The sequence below is a fragment of the Aquila chrysaetos genome, chromosome 12, assembly GCF_900496995.4.
Source record: "Aquila chrysaetos chrysaetos chromosome 12, bAquChr1.4, whole genome shotgun sequence".
NCBI classification, from domain to species: Eukaryota; Metazoa; Chordata; class Aves; order Accipitriformes; family Accipitridae; genus Aquila; species Aquila chrysaetos.
The window spans coordinates 23,013,928-23,037,508 of NC_044015.1; the positions used below are offsets into that span (position 1 = coordinate 23,013,928).

Consider the following 23,581-nt stretch of genomic DNA (forward strand, 5'->3'; position numbering starts at 1 on the left):
GCCTGCATTTATTGAACCTATTCTACTGAAAGCACAGCTGCCCATTTTGGGGGAACGGGGTTTTTCTTCCTCATAACTGGGCTGTTACCGTTATGCATACGACTTCAGAAATCAGGTTTCTGTTTAGAAGTTCCTACAGAGGCTGCCTCCCCACCTCACCTTCAATTTATCCTGCCCTCAGACCTGCCTCCCGCCTCTCACCTGTGCTGCGGTGCACATGCTCATCCAGGTCTGCAGCAGCAAGGACGGGGCTTCCCTGGAACTACGCTACGGGGATCACCTTTAGCAATGACTGTCTAGTCAAAAAAAGGTTACAGCACTACAATAAATAAGGAGTTCTCGTTTACATTAGGAAGCTATTTTTCAGTGCTCTTGTCACACCCAGGTCTCAGGTTTCATTGCTTGATCTTGCCTCCATTCATTACACTTCCAGGAATTTCTAAAGCTTTATGTGGAACGTGGCTCTGTCCTGCTACAGGACAGAGCAGCACAAACTCCTTCAGCTCTTTTACAGTCCAGCCTGAGACACTACAAGCGTAGAGGGATTTTTACAAGCTTATAATTAGATATTGAAAACAAATTTGCTAATAAGGGATTAAACAAATATTTTGTTCTGGGGTGTGTAGATATTTTGGGTTTGGTTTTGATGAAAAGGACTATCTTCACCAGCAAACAAATAATTATCCATTTAAAATCTAAGATGTAGATGTAAAAACTTTAAGTCACTCTTACTGCAGTTGGAAATTACCGATCGGTAGTGTTGATTACCACTGTAGTTTTTCAAAAAGCTTTAAGATTAAGAGACATTCACTGCTCTTCTTCTGTCAGGTGCCTCAAAAGGAAACCATGAGAAGAGACACACAATGAAAAACAGCAGGTTATACCATATGAGACTCCTTATTAAAAACATAAAATGCCTTTCACTCTTGCTTTTATTAAGTCTACTTTTCAAGCCAAATGAAAGTTAGGTGAGCCGATTATAATACAAGTCACGTCTAACTATTTCATTATCCCTGTCCTGCAGCACGATAGCCCACAGAATACCTTTTGAAAGCTCTGGAGTGACGGCAGCAGGTTGAATATAATGAACAGTGTTACAAATGGGGACATGAGACGACAGGTCTGGTGAAGAAGGAGTCTCCTGGAAACTGTATGGCTGTAATTACTGAGTGCTGGCGCTGTCTCAGTTGGCTTCGAACAAAGGTAACCGCCTTCAGCAAGTTGTATTTCCTCAGCCAGCTAAAATGAAACCAGTCAGAGACACAAATATTTACGATACACAATACATAACCAAAGTCATTGTCTGCTTTTATTACCTTATTTTTATTATAGATTTGAAGTCTCCCAGATCAACAGCACAAGAGAATTAAACAGTAAAGCACTGAATTATTTTTAAATTAGACTTCCAAAACTAGAAATGTTGAAGTCATATTTATAGAAAGACAAAATGCTTTTATTTTGGGCACTTTGCTTGCACACCACTATTGTTTCTCAATAATTCATTCAGTTTGTTGATCAAGAATCCATCAAGCAGAAGTCAGTGGGAAATGAGACCTCTGCGTCCTTGCATTGGAGCTCCCCTCAACAAACGCTGAGCAGGAATAGTTTTGGTGATAAAGGGAGTGCCGGGTGCAGACCGCATGGTGCTGTAGGAGACAGCAAGACTGAGAAGAAAGCTCAGGCTAACCCATGTTTTCTCACCTGTGACCTGCTAAATCTCAGAAATGGGCTCACTTGGATTTGTATTAGCCATACAGCAAAATCCACAGGGAACAGCAGACAAACATGTCAATTAGATAAAAAGACAGCAAGGTGAGAAAGAATATTATCTCTGTTGAAGTCATTCCTCAGTTAGTATCTGCATGCCCCAACTCCTGCTTCCTTTTCTCTTACCTCTTTTTCCTGGAGAAATCATGAATTCTGAAGATGCATTTCCTAACGTTAGTGATAACCATTAGGTTGTATAAGAGAGAAGACGACTGGAGCTATTATATCATTTTTCCTCATCTTGATACCATAGTCTTTCATGGTCAATTATTTAAGGAAAAAACCCACAAAGCAAAAATAGAATAGGTTCACAGAGGTGCAACAAAAAGTACTACAAGTTTGGAAAGTCCTCTTTATAATGAGCAATTAAAAAAGAGGAAAAAGTTAACTAGTGAAGAGATGAATAAAAGATGACACAATATGACATAAAATATAATGAATGGAATGAGAGAGGTCAGCCAGGTGCACCTATACAGCTGTCTTTTCAATCTTCGAACATTTTTTATCACACAGTGCTCCCAATGATATAAGAAGGCAACACATTTTAAAGTGGGCAAAGTGACATATAAAACGAGCCTGCAGAAGTTACTGCAATAGCATTTGGGTTGTACCTGGCAAATCCAGAATTTCATTTTATTTGCCGATTGCCAGTTATGGTTTGTTTACCTTTTGCTGTGGAGGAGCAAAGAGTCACCCACTGGACAGTTCTTGATGAACTCAGGCAGTTAGGACTCTGTTGCTGTCAATGGTACAAACAGATCAGGAGATGGTACATGAAAATTGCCCTGCAGAAGTGAAGCAGCACAGAATGAAATAAGAGTTGTTTTACATGCACACGCTGTGAAAGAGAAGCCATTTTACCACTATCATCACAACAGGAAAGCTGGAAGAAATGCACCAGACTGAGGACTCACAAGAAGGTAAAACCAGAGCAGGGCTCGCGCTCTCGATCACATTTCCACAAACCTGCAAATTCCCCATTCTCATTTAAGCTTTGTGAATGAGAAATTAATTTGATAAAGGGGTTTTCTATCCTTTATTGATCTGTTCTCCTTGAAGAGGTGTAACCAAAGCTATAAGGCAAGCATGTGTTTGTCAGATCAAGCAGCATGCCTGGGGAGAGTCTAGGACTATTTTGGGAGTCAAAGTGATAGAATTGCTGAGTCCTGTACAAAGAGAGTGGCTGCTGTGGAGTCCTTCTTGGGAGACCCGAAATGAGGAGAAGTGGCTACTGGACCCCAAGTATGTATGAGGTAAGGAAACAGGAGCCAATCTGAACAGCTAAGCATTTCAAATGGAAAGCAGGACCAGAACTGGCCAGATGCTGATGAGGTCCCATGTCAGAAGGTAAACATGTAAGTGAGGGTCAAGTTCATAGGAACAAGAGTGTCATATAGCCATGGAATAAACCATTACTCTATCCACAGGCTACACAAGACAAAAGTTGGTGGATCACATTGTGTGTGCAGCTGCTGGATTGTAAGGACCCATTGCATGCAGTCCCGCATGCAAAAAAAGTGTCCTATGCAACTAATATGCCCTTTCCCAAGAAGGGCCCACACTTTTACCCTGCCTACCACCCAACCGAAGCACTGCAGGACAAAAAAAAATAAAACCTTGAAATAAGGCAAAGAAGAGAGTGACTTAGTAAAACTTAACACAAATACATAAAAGCAAAGAAAAGCAAGACTAACTGTCAGTACATGTTCTCTACTTCTTCCCCAGAGGCTCACAACTTACCAGTACTGTAACCACTGTGCCCTGAAGGCCTCTGCACCACAACCACAATTCTGCCTTTTTTAACAGATGTCTGCCCTCTGTCACACCTATTACCACATTACATCCTCCCACTGCTGCTTTAAACACTTTCTATTCATAGTATTGAGAACAGTCCATTTCACAAGGTGGGCAAAAGTAAGCCAGCCATGCTCAGTCTGGAACACACAAATTAAGTGTACCATAAACTACATTCATACTATTAGTACTACTAGTGCTACATTTTCCACTGAAGTGTTTGGTACTGCCAGTGGCCTAAGACACTGAAAACCAAGCCTCATGGAGACCTGGAATTCCAGTTTCCCTCTCGTACAAGCTGTTAGCATCCTGCAGGTCACAAAAGGTAAATACACCCGAAATGTGAACCCATTAATTTTTTAGGGTTTTTTTAAGCTCCCAAGTGCTCCATCTTAGCTAGTTGGCATAGCGCATTAGGAACCCACGGGACATGCTTCAATATTTAACATGGAAAGAAGCACATGCCCTGAGTCGCACAGTGCACTGGAACGGAGACCTGTGGAGCTGTTGCCCAGCCCAGGCACACTTTCAGCAAAGGCCACCTTGCTGTGAGCTGCGTTGCTTGGCCAGACGTGATTTACCGCAAACTTCAGTATACTGGGAAGGTAGGATGGGCAAGAACTGTCTGGATCATCAAGTGTGCTCTCCTGTCATCAGGCAGTCATACCATATACGCCTTTTTCTAAAACCTATCAACCTCTCAAACTACATCTTAAAACTAGTTGAGGAGAGGTTGAGGGGGTAGATGCAGGCAAGGTAAGATACTACTATTAGACTGAAATTATTGCATCTATGATTGAGAAATGGTTCTAACCTATGCTACTAACAAGACATCTGAATTTGCTTTTGGAAAAAAAAAAAAAAAAAAAGAAAACTCTGTCTTTCTGCAGAGGCTGTTCAGCTCAACTACAGATAAGCTGTAAGGTGTAGTACAGCTTCATTCCAGAGAAAAACCAGCTGACTTCAATCACTGACTCCTAGATAAAATATTCAAATAAGCAAACTGACAAAGAAGATTGAAAATCTTTTGCATTCTGATAACAGTGTGTGTCACACATGGTTACTGAGTGCATTATTATCACACACGCATACACCCAGTGATGAAGATTTGAGGGTTTGCTATATATGATATGCGAGTTTGTAAATTTTTTCATAAAAGAAAGCCATTAAAGGTATTTGCTGCGGATTTTTGCTGACTATAATATTTTATATGACTGCCTTATGTGGAGGGTGAAGGGTTTCTGCCAAATTGGTTCCTAATTGTACCTCATCAAATACTACAAAACCATCTATCAGTGATGTCTGCTACCATGTGATTTTCATAACAGAAATCATTTTATGTCAGACTTATGGAAATTTTGACTGAAAGCAAGAATTCAGGTTCCTGGTTTGGGGCTTCTGGATTTGTCCTGCATGTAGGAAGGCACTGAAAGAACTATACAAATAAGGAAATCTCAGCCTGCAACATGTTTTTTAGTAAAATTGAAAGCCTTCACAATTGTGTTCATCACAAAAAAGAACAGAGTTCAGAGGCACTCCCTAAACATGTTAAACAATTCCTGCATTGTACTACTAGTGGTAAATATCCACTGGCTGACATTTAAGAGCCCTGGATGACCAAGACAGATTGTTCTTAAAACAATGTCTCCAAATTCACTCAGATAAAAGTTTATATCTCTATATTTCTGATCAAAAACTACGAATGCAATTGGGAATACATGGCACAGTAGATTTGTCCTACAAAAACTTATACCAGGAAAGCAATTGCAATCATATTTTGAGCAGAGATTTTGAAAGAAGAAAAACAAAGAGCAAAACATAGACAATAATTGCTAATGTCGGTCCATTCAGACAGTATTATCTTTTATCTGCAGACTGCCTGTAACGCTCACAGTAATGACTTGGTAGGCAAGGCAACAAGCAATATCCTTTCCAACTTGGTTCTTAGTTAAAGAGTATCCCTTCCTATATGCTACATCACTTACATTGTTCATAGTTCTGTTGATATCAAATGTGTTATGCTGCCAAGTGTGCTAAAGAATTCAGCATCTGTTACGTATCTTTTCACTATTTAGGGTAAACAGTGTGTATTCATCAAGAACCCCGTCTCTGTTGATTAACCACCCTGTTTCTCCCTCCCTTCCCCATTTGCAATTCTCTTCCATAAAATTTCTGCCTGGACTAAATCTCTGCCTGCACACACACCATATGGCACAACGATATAAATGAGATGAGACCAAGTTAATTGGTCATATTAGACACCATGAAGCAGATTTTAAGTTCAATTATGAGCATTTTTGCACCTATGCAGAACACAGAGGTGTTGCCTGAGCTGTGGAGCAATAGCCTCTTGCACGTGTAAGTTATTTGTGCACAGAAAAGAGGAATTCTTCCTTCACGAGTTCCCGCATCCAACCTGCCAGTTCCCTTCATAAACTGGAGATGAAAGAGAGCAGCAGACTTTACTTATGTTTGCTTTGTGAAAATATATTTGTATCACTAGACCGTGCATACGTAAGAACAGACACAGCCATATCTAGAGCTCAAAAGATACGTGAAGGCCTTTCCCAAGCAAAGCAATGTAAATCTTGAGAGTCCAGCAATCACGTTGCAGTAACTTTACTTGAACCAGGCTGAGAAAGACTGCAAACAAGTGCCTTTCTCTGCTTTCTGTGCTGGTTTTTTGAACCACTTGAGTATCTTGGGGTGGAGGGATACACACAAGCCCCACAAGGATCACTTGTGTAGTTTTACTGCCTGTTAAGTCTACGCCCCTGCCCAAATTGAGTTGAGCATTGCCTGTAATGAAATCCAAGGAAGAAGAAATCTGTCACTTTAATACAGCTTCCAAATCACAGCAGTACTAGCAAGGTATTTTAGAAGAGATTTTATATCTATTCAAAGCAAAGAGCAAATATGAAGTACTTTTCTTAACAAAGAAAAAAAAAAAAAACCAACATAACAAGAACCCTAATGATACAGTAATAAATAAGAGAAATACAACGCTGCTCTTGAGCATGGACATAAATCAGATGCTGGTGTGCTCCCTGCTGCTTATGTGTGGTGTTGCTCATCACTACCATAATTTATACTTGACAAAAAAAAAAAATCCCTTTAAAAAAAATTAGGGTAAAACCAATTTCAGTAAAAACTCAGAAAGTTGAATGATGCTAATCACAAACAAAATATTTTCCACTGAGGTCACTGAGCAACTGGGAATTCTCAGAGAACATGACCAAATCCACTGTCTGGGAAAACATCAATTTCATGATTTGTTAAATTCTGGTAATTCATACAGCAGGCACAGGAGTTTTCAATCTCTGCTTAGAGAATACAAAGTATATTAGTTGTACAAGAAGACGTTCACCATTTTTTTAATGAAGCTTCACGTGACTTGTCACTATTTCTTTTTGTATTGTTTTAATTCTCAAAACGTAAAGATTTCCTGATGGAACTGTCTTCACTTTCCCAAATATTTCTAGAGTCCTTTGTACTAAACCTTGCAAAGTAGTTCATCCTCGATATTTTTGCCTTTCCCCTTGCCTCGCCTCTAGAAGAGGAACCACAAGAGATACGGGTTGCAACTCCAAAGCAGAAGGTGGCTCCGCACCAGCGAGTCACCTGCCCTGGGCAAGTACAAGCTGCTCGCGGCTCCTCAGGCTGGCTCTAGCCCCTGGAAGGACCGGGGGACTCCTGGAACCCAGCCCGAGAGCCACGGGTCTCCCCAGGCAGATTGGGGCACCTGTCACCTTTAAAGGGCAAACAAGATTTTCACTGGGGCTTCTCCTGCGTGCAGTGGGTCATTACGAAGTGGAGAGTATCCATGCACGCTCCAGAGAAACATGGTCTGCTGTCAGCTCAGTTTTTTTCTCAGCAAGAAGGGTTAAGACTCTCCCAGCCAGAAAACCAGAAAAGTAACATAAGACTGCTGGCAATCCTGCTGTAAGCGAAGGGGGGGAAAAATTCAAAACAAAAGAATTAAACGTAGTTTGCCATGTCAAGTCACTACCAAGAGAAAGATTTTGGGGTAAAGTGCTGCCTGAACAGGCAAGCTTAGGACGGCAAGGCAAGATAGCGTCTCCTCACTGGTACGGGGAGAGAGGCTTTACGTGCTCTCTGGGTAAACACAGAGCATCACATCAAAGACATACCTGACTCCACCAGCCATTTTTCCGCCTAATGGGAATAACCTGGAAGACCCCAAATACTGCCTAACAGCTTGGATCAAAGAGGACAAAGAAATATTTGCTGTACTCCAGCTGAATTGGAGTTTGCACTACAACAAAGATAAAAGAATATTTGTTTTTCCTCGTTATATGAAGCTTTTTCAACAAAATAATTAACTGTAGCATAACAGAAAGCTTCACTGGATAAGAATTTTTAAAGCGTGTGTTGAAATCTGACTATTGCACTGAAAAGGAATTTGAAAGGCCATGTAGGCATGTGAAAAAAAAAAGCTGTGAGGCTTTTTTTAGAACTTTATTTTTTTGATATTTTTCTACCCTCTTAAAAGCATAACCATCAAAGCAAATAAAAGTTTAATAACTAAAAAAAACATTTTAAATGAAAAACCATGATTAACTTATTAAGACCCATTAAGTGTATAATTACAAGGATTCTATTACATTAAGATACCAATTTCTTTAAAGCCAGAAATAATACCTGCTGAAACTTTAATTATTTAAATGAGAAGAGAAAGAGGCATGTTATCTTCTCTGACAAAGATTAAAATCAATTTAATTGCTTCTCTGCTGCATTGACATGATTCTTGCTGTGAGTCAAGCAAGCAAAAAGGGAAATTAATACTGCAGCTGTTAATCAAGTGATATTTGTGTGCTCCATCTTATTATAGCAGGAAAAAGAATAACTGCTACTTTGGAGAGTTTGTCCACACTACATTTCATAGAATTTTTTTGCTTCAGAGAGCACCTTTACTTAATTTGAGTTGCAGGCATCTCCAGGTGACATGCAGCATGAGAAAATTGCATGTTACATTGTTTGATCCCCTCGTAAAAATTGTTCTGCCAAGAGTAAGGTTTGTTTCAAATTAAATTCACCCTCGGGTATCCGACTCGCTAGTATGAAATTACGAAGTCACACCAAAAAGGGATAAAAATACAGCTGGAGGAGGGGGTTGCCTATGAATCATAATATATTTTTTGACCTGCTTTCTTCCTTGAAAAATCAACAATTTCAGTAAAATTAGAACATGCATTTGAAAACATGTAACAGCTGAGCACACAGCACAACCCATGGCTTCTATCTGCTGATTTAAAAATGTTTATCCTTGCAGTGCCTTTGTTAAATCTCTGCACCAAGTGAATATTCAGCAATATCTACAGTCGACAAATTAATGTATCTGATTGTAAGAAAAATGGTATTGTGAGATATTTATGAGTTCTGAAATACAAACCCATGTGGTGCCTCATCATCTCTTATCAGCCCTTGTTAACTTTACAGATGATGAGAAGCACCAGAATAACTGAGGTTGTCAAAACTAATAGATCTCAGAGGCTCGGCACCGGCACAGTTCAGTTCCATCTACAGTCCATTTTTGAGAAGTTTTAACTCCTTCACTCCTCTTCATTGAGCAGGAATCAATTCCGTTTCCTGGGTTGTTATTTACTGTTCGCAGGACCAGGTGGCCCAGGCACTGCCCTTGTTATTTCAGGATGTGTAGGCAGCACTTTTGGGGAAGAACTTGTGTTAATAAAGTGACAGTCAAATACCAAGTAGCTTGATTTAAACACGTCTGGATCTTATTGGAAACTCTAGGATCCAGAAAGAGCAAAATAAAGGTAAAATTCTCAGAGAAGGGGCTTTCTTGGGACAATATGTGTGTGTTTGCTAACAGGGCTAGCATAGTTTGTAACACTATTGTGCATTTAATGCAAGAGCAAGCATTAAATGACTAGGTACAGAGTTAAATGAGTGGTTTTAAACTGCAAAGCTCGTTTGAGTTGGGTTTATTTCAAAGAATCAGTGAGCACACAGAGTCAAGTCTCTTTTCCTTCTGAATTCTTTAAGCAGTTTCATTTTTATCTAGTGCTTTAAGCCGGTACCTGGTCACCTCACAGTCCCTTCTGCAGCTGACTGTGCTTCTATCCAGACCACCAGCACATCTTCAGTTTGGCCAAAAGCGGCTGTGACAGATCCCAAAGGCTGGTTTTTAAGAAAGGAAAGCTTCAGTAGGTTTTGATATCAGACTGCAGTAACCAGCCCCGGGTTGTGTTGTGACAGACTCCCAGAGCTCAGATGTTCTTTAAATTGGAAGCCAGGGAGCCCTATTTAGAAGGGGGTTTGGCTCCATTTTAAGATCTTGTACATAAGCATTTGAAAGCAGACCTAGTCCTGAGCCTACATTTTGGTTCACTGGGGACAAAATCAAGCCACTGCCTGTAAGACAGCCCAGTTAACCAGCCATTGTTACTGCCTCACTTTTATTTTATCTCCCTTTCCAGCAAGTGCCAGGACTGCCCCCATCACTCTGGGATAACGTTGGGAAAAACGCCCCAGCAAGACCCGCAGCCAGAGAATTTCACCAAGGAAATACAACACATTTGCTACACCCATGGGTGTCCTGCCAACCCAGGATGGGGGCCAGGCAGGACACAGTCTGGAGAGAGACTGGAAACATTTTGGACGCAACGGCAGGGAGGAAGGAAAACATCAGACAAGCCACTAAGACCGCACGTGAACACAGCAGCATTTCATGGCATGTTTACTTACTTTCTCATAAATACATAGCTCTAGAATACAGGAAGCTGAACTTGCAAGTCTCCTGGAGGCCTTGCAAGTCACACAGTTCCCCAAGGAGCTCCGGGAAGCAGAGGAGTGGCAGAGCACGGTGCAAGGCACCCACGCACTGGGAGACGTACTGATGGCTGCAGGAGATGCTGCAACCCAGACAAGCCCGGCATGTTCTGGAGCAGCTAAGTGGGGCCTTGGAGAAGATGTCAAGAAATGCAAGCCGCTATTCAGCAGGGGAACAAAGCCAAGGAATCCAACAGCAGCCTCTGACCAGCATCAAAGGAGATTTTCCTGGCCCGTTTTGTAACCCGATGAGCAGGGCACTGCCTGCATTAGACCAGCCTCAGAGGGGGCGGTTAGTGCCACCGAGAAGGACAGAACATGAGCAAGAGTCACCATAACTGTGCAGAGGAAAATAAATCTGTCATGGAGATGAGACAGGAATAACAGTGAGCTTTCACTGTGCCTGGCAACCACGGGCAGTTTCTGCACGTGTGCACGCACGCACCCGCAGGCTCAGAAGGAAGCCTCAGCTGAACGCAGCACTACCAGGGGCTTGAAACAAGCCACAACATCAGAGTAAAACTTTTCACTCAACTGACATGGCAAACAAATATATCCAATAACAATCACAACCTCTGGGGTGTGCAGCAGGAAAAAAAAAAAAAACAAAACAACAAAAACAAAAAAAACAACACCACACAAAACAGAGAGGTTTAGAGAAGGAGATTGATAGAATGAGTCCAATTTTATTTTCCACAAAGTGTGACACAGGAAGCTTCACTTGCTTTGATACCTGTCAGAGGGTCTTTATCACCAAGGGACAGTCTGTCCATTTTCTAGGTGAAAGTGGGATTGACGTTAGCAGTTGCTTCTCATAAGAGTCCTAAATGTAATCCTACATATCTCTAGGAATAAACAGAAGTGTTCCATCTTGTTCGACAAGGATAACGTTATGTTCCCTCTCTTCTTTCCCTCGCATCTTGTCCATCTTACCTCTAGCTGTAGGACACTGTGGGAGTTCTTGGCACATGCTGTGAAAGCCACGTGTGCTTGGTAGCAACTTTTTTTTTATCTACATGGTTACACGTCAGTCAGTCAGGCTATCATTACCATTTATAGTTATCAGTATGTGAGGGTTTTGTGGCCAACCACCTTGCTAGACTGAGCAACTGACTAGGAATACAAGAAAAAAGAAAGAAAAAAACCTCAAGAAAAACAGCCAAGAGCCACAAAATAATTTTAAATAATTCACTAATATCCTTTTTCATGAAACGTTAAAGCAAAGTGCCAAGAATTGTTGGGTGCATGCAATTCAGCACTTTCCAGTTATTCTGGTGCTCACCTTTGGAAGAGCTGCATTGCCAGAAGCTGCGTACCACCCCCCCCCCAGGCACCAGGGCTCAGCTCTGCAGAAGCAGAGGAGGGAGGCAAAAGTGGAGGATCCTTACTGGGCAGGGAAAGCTGGTGGGAGGGGGAGAACAGGATAAAAGCCTCCTGGCTCTAGGGTACCCATTTGAATCTGTTACTGGAAAATAGCATCCAACTGTCTCACGTGCACCTTCAGCAGCTTGCACAAAATGGGCTTGAAACCACAATCCAGTTCACAGCCCTGCCTTCCCAAAAAGCTGACCACATGGACCATAGAGAGCAATGCATTTGGAGTACCTGAACTTCCCTTCACCAGCTATAACACCAGCTCACAGTCAAGAGACACAACCGAAACAGGATTGAATGACGTTGCAGCCCAGCCAACAGTACCCATAAGTCATAGATCCCTTGAAAATGCTAAGCATAGTGCTTCACGCTGCTTAGGCCCAATGTAGACCCAAATGTATTTAAAGGGTCTGGAGAAAGAGATATGGAAAAAGATTTCTGGTATTTCAATGGATGGCAGTACTTTTCTTTTGTGGAACCTGCCAAGCAAAACCAGTTTTCGTTATTGATTTTAAATAAAAGAAAGCACAAAGTTGATTCAGACCCTTCTTCTGGACATAAAAATATTTTCAACGTGTATTTTGAGACATTATTGTAGCAACTCTTCCAACAGCCATCTTTCTTTTCCAAGGACTTTGCTTTCACAAATGGCAGATGAACATAGCTTGTTGTTATTAACTATAAGCCTTAAACCCTTCCACTCCCCAATAATGCACCGATTCCAACTGGATTTTTGTATTTCTTTCCTCTTTGTAGAGATGGAGAGAAATGCTCTCTAACTGCTCAGCGTGGTGCCAAGCTGAACCTTTGTAACACTTGCAATACTCCATAGCCAGGATCCCACTCCTCCTAGTTGTGGTGGTTGCAGTAGGGGCATGGAGACATTATAAAGGGAAATAAAACCTGATTCAATTTTTCTTGTGAGCATAATTTCACTGAAGGAAAATGGTCAGAACCCAAGGTCAACTATTTATTTTTCTTGAGCCAGGCAGATCTATGAAGGTTTCTTCATGTTCTTCCCTACCATGTTTTAGTTCTGACATGGAAAGCATTATTAGAGAGCTCGTCAATCTTCTGGTACAGAGAGGGCCTGATCTGTGATGGCAAGTGTGTGAGAGAACCGCTGCTTGCCGTTCTGGTGTGCTGAGAACGGAGTTGCGTTTCTTTATAATTCTGCACAGAACACCAAGGATCCACACGAGACAGTCACTTTTCTGGACACTACCAGCCAGAACAAAAATAGAGATTAGGCATAGTTTATAACCAATATTTTGGCCTCAACAGTCTTTTTCTCAGCCAACAGCATTTCACAAAATCAGAAATAGTGTGTTCAAAACAGGTTTCTGGTCCTGTACAGCCTGCCAGGAAGCAAAAGGACATTAGAAGCTTATCAGGTTTCTAGCATCTGAAGTTTTCTTCAGTCATGCATTCTCTCTTCTTTCCTCATGACTTCTTTCAACATTGATAATTTGCAATGAGGCTAGCAGAAAGGAAGGAGGGAGGGAGCAAAAGGTGTCCCCACATCTTTCAACATCAGTAGTTTTTAAATTCTGACAGTATGGGAACATAACTAACAGCTTAGCATACATCACTCTTGATGAACAGTCATCATCAGTGACGCAGGAAAAACACAGAGGGAAAGATATGAAGATTAGTGGTGCAACTTAGAGATTTGGGAGCCAGAAAGCCCCACACTTCAGATACCTAACAGGATTCTGCACTAGTGGTTCTACAAGAATGCTTGCAATGATTAATTCATGCTTTACTGCTATATCACTGACATCTGCAGCAAGTTAACCTCTCTGCCTCAATTTTAACTTCTGCAAATTGCAGATTACAGTAACCTATAAATGATGGGCTAGGGATTAGTTAATATTTTAAAGGGACCTAAGGCTTGAAAATGCACAGAACTGCCACCAAGTATTGGGGGAAAAAAAAAGTTTTCTATGATGCCCATGGATGTGTAATTCAATACTGTATGAAAAGAATGCACCCTGGTTTGTATGCGACATGCAGGGAAAAAAAAAAAAAAAAAAGAAAGAAAAGAAACGGAAACCTTTAAAGATAGATAGCAATTGTGAAAAAAGTATACAGCAAGCTCAGAGCCCTACAAATGCTGTGGATTTATGAAAAGAACAACTAATATTATTCTAACTCCCAACAACCCTTAAATATGGCTCCACAAACAGGTTCCACCTGGGAGGTTAAGTGTGGATTTACAGCACATTTACTACTCTACAGTATCTACCCACATGTATGCTTTTAGTGTCCAGTAAATGCGAGACAACTTATATCACATTCATTGTCCAGTTCATGTAAATTCAACTATATCTGAATCTCAGAACACTATCATTAAAAACACATGTATCTGAGATGATAACAACAGCAGGTCCTGTACGGCACTAGCAAACAAAACCTGAAATGAAATTCAATAGAACATAATGTAAGCCAATGCAAGATGATGTGAAAATGGCCTTACTGTGGGTCTATGTGTTGAACAGGCATTTATATCTTATTATGCCTGATTATATTGCACTATTTGGGCACATTTCTAGGTAGCTATAAAGAACCATTATGCCTAGTACTGCTAATTCCCCACACGCAGCAGATGGTTTCACCGTAGTGAAAATGTGTGTTTCAAAGTTAGACCCTATGTAGGGAAGGTAATGATGGAAACCATGGCATCCCATTTCAAAGATACATAGCTCAGAGGTTTAAAAAAAAAAAAAAAAAGAAAAAAGTCAAATGCAATAGAAGCAGAGAACATCGCACTGATTTACTAGAACTTTCACAACAAGTAGGGGAGCCAGAAGTGATGTGCAGCTGCTTTCTTCACCTTTGTCATGTAGGACAGTAGCTGCACAGAGCATGGCTAAGACGCGGGGATCCAAACAACTAAAAGTTATTTTATGTGCCTGGGGTATCAGAAAAGTGGAACTGCCAGCTCCAGTCCTAAAGGAAAGCTCAGCAAGCACGAGAAGCAGCAATGCCACCTCCATAGTCCAGTGAAGAAAACAACTACCTTTCTGAACACCCCAGGCAGCCCAGCCACATCAAATTCTAGCTCCGCTAGACCCCACTGCAGAAACACTTTGTCTTGGAGGGGACAGGGCAAGCTTATTTCTAAGAAATTTCTCCATAGCGAAAGAATTTGCCAGCTTTTTGTGTTAGAAAATAAAAGGGTAAATATATGCAGTCTAGGCAAATTAGACCATCTCTGTCACTAACTCCCTGCAAGCATGAGCTTGTTTTACTTGATGCAGACTTGCATTTTGGCTCATGAGCGTCTTTGTGAGTCTGTCCCACCCTCACCTGAATGCAACCCTTCTTTGGGACCTGCCAGCAATCAGCAGAGGCAGCTGCCTTTTACAGATCACAAGCTGGGGAGCAAAGAAAGATGTTTTAGTACCCTTCATGCTATAACCCTTTAGGTAGAGAAACAGGCTCGGCAAACTTCTCAACCAGCTCCCATGAATTTATGCTCTTTGAGACCAGTGTGAGCGAGGACAACCAGGCCCAGCATTTTATGTTTGCTATCCAAAGTTCAAAAGGAATTAAATGAGCATGAGGTTTGGGGGGGAGAGGGGGCTTTTCCCCAGGTATCTTCAAAGACACTAGGAAAAGGCAGCATTATTTATTCCACCCCTGACACCCGGCCCAGAGGAAGCCCTCTCATACAGAATTATCCCTGTACCATCCCAGCAGGGAGTAGGTCTGTACAGAGGCTGGGTCTGGTTTCCAAAGTGCGGCTGAGCTGAAGGACGAGCCAGGACCTCCCCGTGCAGTCAGAGACAAGTTGCAAGTGCTCAGCACTGCCCACGAGCTCTGCATGCAGTACTCAGTGCCAGCTATCCCACAAAACCAGCAACAGTTCAAATGGGGTTTTTACCATTTGCAGAAACTTAATAAAATTTTTCTGTGATTAGACCCACATGGGATCTGCTTGAGACTTAAGATTTCTACATACCCTCTTGGGATGGAACTGAGCCAAAGAGATGAGATTCACCAGGATAGACTCCCTGCTCTGCCACACAGGACACATCCTGTATCAGTGTCTTCAGTTTCCCACAGCCCAGGGTAGCAGTCTCTTTCTTCCTCAGAGCAGAAACCACACTGAAGGCATGTCAAAGCTTTTCTGGAAAAAAGTTTTTCATAGAAAATGCCACATTCCCCAAGAAAGTTTTGGTTTCAACAAATTGCCACTTTCTGACATTTGTTTTGTTGAAAAATTTCCGACCAGTTCTGTGAATATAAGTCTGTTGTACAAAGGTAAACATTTACAGAAAGCTACATAACATAAATATGGAAGTGTTAATTACAGCTAAACACATAAAATATGTCTGTTACTAATGTATATTAAAAATACAGTTAAATACAACACTTTGTTTTCCATCACTACAGCTACGTAACAGCTCGTGCAAAATGAGACATGAGGGCAACATCTTTAGACAGCACATTAGTATTTACTCTGGTCACTTTACTGGTGTCCTATGGATGTCATATGTGCTGAAGACAAAAAATCACTGCTTTTCATGGACCTTTGACGCATAAAATGCAAGTATCAACTCTGCCTCCTTTATGAAGGTCAGCAAATCCCGAAATGAAGGTATTTCATCTCAGAGGTGCTGTGGCTCAACAGTGAGCAAGCCTGAAAAGTGTTTGGTAGCAACTTAGGGCAGGATTTGATTATACATACAGCATCTGTCATCTTCAAAAAGGTGCTTAGTGTCTACAGAGTCTACTGCTGGTAGTTCACCAGAAGTTTTAGAAACTGTCCTCAGAAAGGACAGAGAGGAAAATAAGTGTATAAAACAAATAGAGTGGTTAGTATCAGCTTTAAAGTGAAGGATGTGACATGTCATTCACAGAAGTGGGCCAAACAACCTTTTCCTGTAAATGTCATTCATTGCTGGGCAGTAGCCAAACTCCTTGCGCAGATGCGGAGAACACAATGAATTGTCTACGCTCTAATCTGGAGTCTGTTCCTAAAAGCAGGCTGGCCCATGGTACCATTAGTTTTGCCACAACCAGGGAGCAGGTCTGTCTGGAGCCAGCCACCACAAGGCTCCACAAGCACACGCCTGGCCACTTCATTACAAACTCCCCCAGACAGGCTGAACGCAGCCCAGGCAAAGACATATTTTTACACCGGTGACCATATATATTGGAACCACTCATGAGAGCATGGCTGCCAGCAGGACCCAAGCCCAAGACTTTCAGTTACAGCAGCACAAGTTATTACCACCAAAACCAAAATAAAAACCCATGAATAACAAACAACCTAAGAAAAAAACCACACGCCCACAAAAAAAACCCACAACCCACAGATTTGCCTGATCTAGTTTCCAGCAAAACAGAAATGACTACACCAAAAACCTTGGGCGAACAACAGAAGAATAAAGACCCTAAAGCTGCAGACATCCTGGCCACATTTGCACTAACTCGAGCATCTCACTGGTATCCTCCAAGGTAGAGTTTACCCTTTCCCCATCAAATGCTTAGTTAAAATTTAGAAGCAATCAATAAGCCTTCCAGAGCAGATACTGTTTTCTACATGTGTCAAGAGTTTCCTAAATCATTTGTATACTACGCTATGGTTTTCTCTTCCCCCTGCCCAGAGGCTAAGACCTCATTACACTAAAAGGAATTAAGAAAAGCTGAAAGTGTTCAGAACATGGGGTGGGCTGTTTCTATCATAATAATGACTTTCATGCACTTAGGTTTTACAAAGCTGGTTATGTATCTAGAACAGATACACATGCAAGAAAGGCAAGTGCAATAAAGTGAATTTGACATTCCTAACTAGTGGCTACTGAACTTCTTTGATAATACTACAGACAAAAGTTGAACATAGCAGTAGAAAAATATTTGTTCCTGTACAAAAAATTAAAACTTAATATTGCAGAAGAAAACCTCATTGAAGTATTATCACATTTTGCCCTTGCTGAATAGTCTTGGCTTCAGCAGCTGCTACATGAAATGTAACTGTCACTACAGTGAATAAATAAGTAAGTAGTGCTATAATGCAGCTGCCCCCAATAACAGTATTAGTATAAAGCCTTCAGTGGTAACCACAGACCAAACCAGAAATGCATTCTAACTTCATAAAGATGTGCTTTCACGTCATTGAACAGCTTGGTCCATAGGCTATAAAGCCTATGTACTTACTGGAGCTTATCATTTATTTTTCCTCCTCCTTCGGAGAGGATGGAAAAGAGCAGGTACCCTGCCTACTGCTGATTTTGGCTTCCTCCCTATAAGACACTTCTAATGAAAAACATAAAAAGTTCAGGTCCTCTCCACCTCTGGCACACTTCTCCGGTACTGAAGAGTTCCTTTCTCACCTCTCCCCTAGGCAGTGCTACCACAAACCCTCTTTCCCCTTTCATGTGTTGTAACACTACCCCCACCCACCCACTGCAAGCAAAACATGGCTGCTGGAACTATGCCGGTCTGCAGATTTCATCAGAATACCAATTTCAGGGGGAAAAACATCCTGTTCATTTTACTAGGAAACTTCAAGAGCAACAGACCTACACAGATGGACAACAGTGTAACAAACAGATATTTGGCAGTATGAAAAAACACCAGTTGCTGACAAACCATTTTTATTACAGTTTTAATAGCTTGTATTTATTTTAAGTTTTTTTTTATTCTCCTGTAGAATCTCAGTTAAATATAAACTTACTTAAATACAATCACAACTCTTCAAGCCAAGTGATTTCCTTGGTAGACAAGCTCTTTTCATAGAAATGAAAGATGATTCTTTTATAAGGTCACCCTCGGTGAGCTTTCCCACATAGAGATGAAAACATTAACAAGGACCTGCTCTGCATTCTAGAGAAAAATAATATTTAAAAGAAAAAAAGAAGAAAAAAAAAAAACCACCATGGACAAGCAAGAGCTGGGTGGGAAGTCTTGCTATCTACCCATTCAGCACTTCTGAAAACAAATCAGTTTAGTCATATGCAAGCTTGGCCATAAGCTCCCTGCAGGAATTATAGCTCATGCATACACAAGTCCCAAAGAGTTTTGTTCAAAGTTTAATCATATGGCAGAAAAATATCACCAGTTTTATTATATATGCTAGCTCAAGTTATGAGATAACTTCACATTTTTGAAAAGGTGAAAGAACCAGGTAGCACTGGCAAGGTGACAGAAATCATTTAAAATGTTCAATTCAGCAGTTATTCAAGATATATTCAAGATATTCACACAAAGAGCAAAAAAAACCTAAGGCAGTTATGAAGTAAGGTGTGTGAGTATACAGAAGTTTAAGACAGGTGTCCTGGTTTCAGCTGGGATAGTTAATTGTCTTCCTAGGAGCTGGTACAGTGCTATGTGTTGAATTCAGTATGAGAAGAATGTTGATAACACTGAAGTTTTCAGTTGTTGCTAAGTAGCGTTTAGACTAAGTCAAGGATGTTTCAGCTTCTGATGCCCAGCCAGCGAGAAGGCTGGAGGGGCACAAGAAGTTGGGAGGGAACACAGCCAGGACAACTGACCCAAACTGGCCAACGGGGTATTCCATACCATGGGCCCAGCATGCCATACCACGCCCAGTATATAAACTGGGGGGAGTGGGGCTGGGAGGGATCGCCACTCGGGAACCAACTGGGCATCGGTCAGCAGTTGGTGAGCAATTGCACTGTGCATCACTTGTACATTCCAATGCTTTTATTATTACTGTTGTCATTTTATTAGCGTTATCATTATTAGTTGTTTCTTCTTCTCTGTTCTATTAAACCGTTCTTATCTCAACCCATGAGTTTTACTTCTTTTCCTGATTTTCTTCCCCATCCCACTGCGGGGGGGGGGGGCAGGGAAGGCGGTGAGTGAGCAGCTGGGTGGTGCTTAGCTGTCGGCTGGGGTTAAACCACGACACAGGAGTAGGACTATAGTATCAAATACTAAATTCAGATGAACCCATCAGGATTTCCTCCTTTCCCCACTGCAAGGATGTTGACAAAAAAGTCTAGAATAAAGAAGCACCTGTGTTTTCTGAAAGGAACTGTTTCATTTTACTTGGGTTTTTTTGTTTGCTTGGGTTTTTTGACATTGCTGGTTTCTGTCCCTCCCTCTCATGTTATAATTTCAGTTTTATGCAGGAGTGTGGCGAGCACATCTAACACATCCTTTAAAAGTACTTGGTTTGCTTGTAACCTCATACTACTTCTGTTTCAGTATTTCCTCTTACTTTGTAGTCTACAAAGATGACGAGAAACCTAAAGAGACACAGTCAGCTACATCAAAAGATTTAGAATGTATGGAAACAATTAATTTGTCTCAAAAAAATATCTTTTTTTCTCTGCAACTGTATTTCAATTTCACCTATCCCTGGTGAATCTCATTCTTTTAAAGAAAAACTGTTAATTATTAAGTGTAGAATAAGCTGCTGAGTATATCCATACGTGATCATTTGATCTGGGCTCAAGCTAGGTTAAGTCAGTAAACGGTTTATACACCACAGATATTAACTAACAAGATGGTCAAAACTACTGAGGCTTCAGGAGCCAGCTCTCTCAGAGGATGGTCCATCATCACACAGTGGTGCTCAGATAGATCTTCGAAAGGATAAACACAAAACAAGCATGTTTCCCAAAAAGCCTGCCCACAGGTGAAGTCAGGAAGCAGAATGGAAGGAAATATGGAGGGAGGACCATACCCAATGGTATCCAGAAGGTACTTAGCCAGCTCTGCTGTTAGAAGGCTGAAGGAGGAAGACTAAAAGCTCTATATATCAGGGAAAAGCCAATCTTTGGCATCCATTTTTCAGCAAGCAGCCCGGTTTTCCAGAACAGCTGAGCTTGCAGCTCTTCAGGTTGTGAAGAGGCAGTATTATGCACTCAGGCCACATGCCTAGGCGCCCAGTTTCATGCCACTATTTTTGAAAGTTGTATTATAGATCTGCTTATTTTGACTCTTTATTTGGCTTTTAGCACTGTCCTCATTACCAGGTTTCAAGAACTTCCAGATGTACGTATTAACAGTGCTGGCAGCTGTCCTAGAGAAAAACAAATCTCATCTTTGAGTTGTGCTTGGCAACATCTAACTTTTACGCGTGTACATCTACACTGCCTGTCACAAAGACGGAAAGCCACCTTGGGCCCAAACTCTCCGTTCCCCCAGAGAGAATTACAGATATGGAAAAAGAAAATCAAAAGGCTTTGCAATTCCTCTGTGGCATACTGAGCCTGTAAAACTAAACCCATTTTATTTCATCATATTCAAATCCCCACAGTTCCAGTGAAATTTAATTATACCTTCACTTTGCATAATTAAACAGTCATTGCATGGCTTTCTAAAGCATATAAAATGACTGATGAGTGTAGTGGTAAAACTTTCAGAAGTACTAAGCGGTTTAGGAGGCTACAGGTATGTCTAGACAGCAGCTAACTTGCATAAAAGCAGCACTATTTTGTTTGCCCAATGGGATTAAGTAGCTCTCCACATATGCCATGTTTTTGCAGCTCAACAATTTCTGATATTTTATCTACCCAATTTACAGCTAGCTCAAGTAATTGCATCATGTAGAACAGATATATCCAAAACCCTGCTGATTATCAGATGGGACTCAATATCTTCACCACAAAGGAGCTTTCAAAAGGTTCATAGTTTGGTGAAGCAGTAGCTACAGTACCATCAACTGAACCCTTAGCACCGGTTCATTCCAGTACATTAATTGAGTGAGAAACAACATTTTTTCCTCCTGCTGCACTAAAAATACTTATACTACATGAAGCTTTCTATCTCATTTTGTGTATGCCCTGAAGGACTTCTGAGATCAAGTTCACCATGTTTTGGTAGGTTTCTCCTTCCCTGGCTTTCTACGTCATGTTCGTCATTGTGGTATCCAAGTCAGCTGTCCTTAATTCATTCCTCTTTGAGAAGAGGTGCTAATGAGCTGTGGTATCTCCAACAGCAGAGCATGAAAGCTTTTTCTAACTTTTTTTCCTTTTGGAAAACTGGTGTTTTGTAAGCAGCTAGAATAGGATTCAAACATATCATTTGAAGTAGTATCTTTCATTTGGTTTTCTCTCTCATTCCCTTGTCTTTTCAAAGGGATTGCCTTTGCTGATAGAAAGGTTTCTGAAGCTAAAGGATGCATCATACAAAATCCTTTCTTTATACAGCAGCATAGGTGATAGAGGCTTTTCAGTCAACACATTGAGCACAGAACATAACTAACAATAGCCTGCTTTGAGAATGTATTTTGTGTTTCACGTGCTAGGTGAAGAGTAATGTTTTTTACCGTTCTCAGAAATTCTACAGAAACCCTTTGCTATGCCCACAGAGTGCTACCACTTTATCTATAAAATTACTCAGGTAAAATCAACTCGTGTTATCCTTGGTCACTTTATTATAGCAAATGTTTTGCTTTTCGTTTTTAATTCAGTCTTGTTTTAACAAGCCAATAGGTCATAAATTAAGATAGCATTTCTATGCACAATGCATAACCTATGAACGTACCTTGTAAGAAAACCTGAAAAACATTAGCTAGGACTCCTGTCTGAAAAATACATTGTGCTGTACTTAAAGTAGTCAAACAGGTGTTTTGACTTATTTTACAAGCTTGTATTCAAGTACAATCTTAATGCAGAATGGTAAGACTAAAAGGAAAAAAAGCCACCGATGAACTAATACATACATACCAAGATGTGAAAGTATAAAGAATGTAAGTGTATGGCATATATGTGAAACTGCTTAGATGATCAGGCAAAAAATCCAGTAAGAGCAGCATTCCCTGTTTTAGTCTCCAGTCAGATGGTCTTCTCATATTTTTTAGAAAGGTTAGGGTAGTCCTTTTTCTTGACAGACTATTACCACACTCCCTAGATGAAACATTTTTTTACTCGACTTCTATTACTCAGTTTCTAAAAATGCACCTTAGCCTGGCACCTTAACACCGACAACTGTGCAGAGCGCACAGACATGATTATAGCAATTCAGTGATTTAGCATTTCCAGAGATCCACATGTAGCTGATAGATGAGCATAGGGAAAGGCCACCTAAAGTTTATAGTGTACACATGGATGGAATAACAATACAGGAGAGATCTTGATTGAGAAAAACAACCTTGAAAGTCCACCAGATTGCATAAACTAAAAATGAAATAGGTAAGTCTAATGAGAGACTCGTAGAGAAGCAGGGGGGGGGAGTTTTGGACAAGGAGGAATGGAAAGCAGAAGCAGCACATTATGAAAAATTAGAAGTCAGACCATCAGATTTGGACCACAGCACAGTAACAGAGATTCCTCCTGTTCTGACCCTGGGCCTGGATGCATTTTGGTAAGGGGATGCCTGAAGCCAACACAAACAGAAGTGGAAATTACCAGAAAACAGTTGTCTAACAAACAGCTGACATACACAAATATAAAACTGAATTAAGAAAAATAAGCAACCTACTTTTTCTTAGACAGTCCAGCCTGAAGCACTGCAGTACTACAAACACCCTATGACCTCAGCAGAGCCACTCAGCTGAGGGATCCCTAAATTGCTCTTCTGACACCTGGAGCTAATAGGCCTTTCAGCTGGGACTGGTGCCCCAGCACACAGCTGCACTGGTTTAACAGGATTGCCACCTCCACCTGCTTGCTGCCACACCTCTGTGGGAGGCTGCCGGCTCTGCAAGGGAGTCAGAGGAAAGTTCACATGCCAAAATCTCAGCTGCCCCTCCTCAAACTCAGGGTTTTAATGCAAATCTACCTTTGACATCAATATAAGCTACATTCACTGGACAGGCTGAGGTACAAGTGTGGTTTTCTTCTGTGCAGAGAGCAAACCACCAGAGACACCACTGTCTTAAACTGCTGCTGGAAAACTTGCTGCCAGA

The 23,581-nt window shown here is 41.1% G+C and overlaps 1 long non-coding RNA gene across 1 annotated transcript; it reads right to left on the bottom strand.

The window, feature by feature from the left end:
* Positions 1 to 1,100: 1,100 nt before the first annotated feature.
* LOC115349113 lies at positions 1,101 to 23,237 on the bottom strand. Its single transcript, XR_003926002.1, has 3 exons — positions 23,155 to 23,237; positions 2,434 to 2,552; positions 1,101 to 1,239 (listed from the first exon to the last, which is right to left on the bottom strand). It is a non-coding gene; the product is annotated as an uncharacterized LOC115349113 (long non-coding RNA).
* Positions 23,238 to 23,581: the final 344 nt, after the last annotated feature.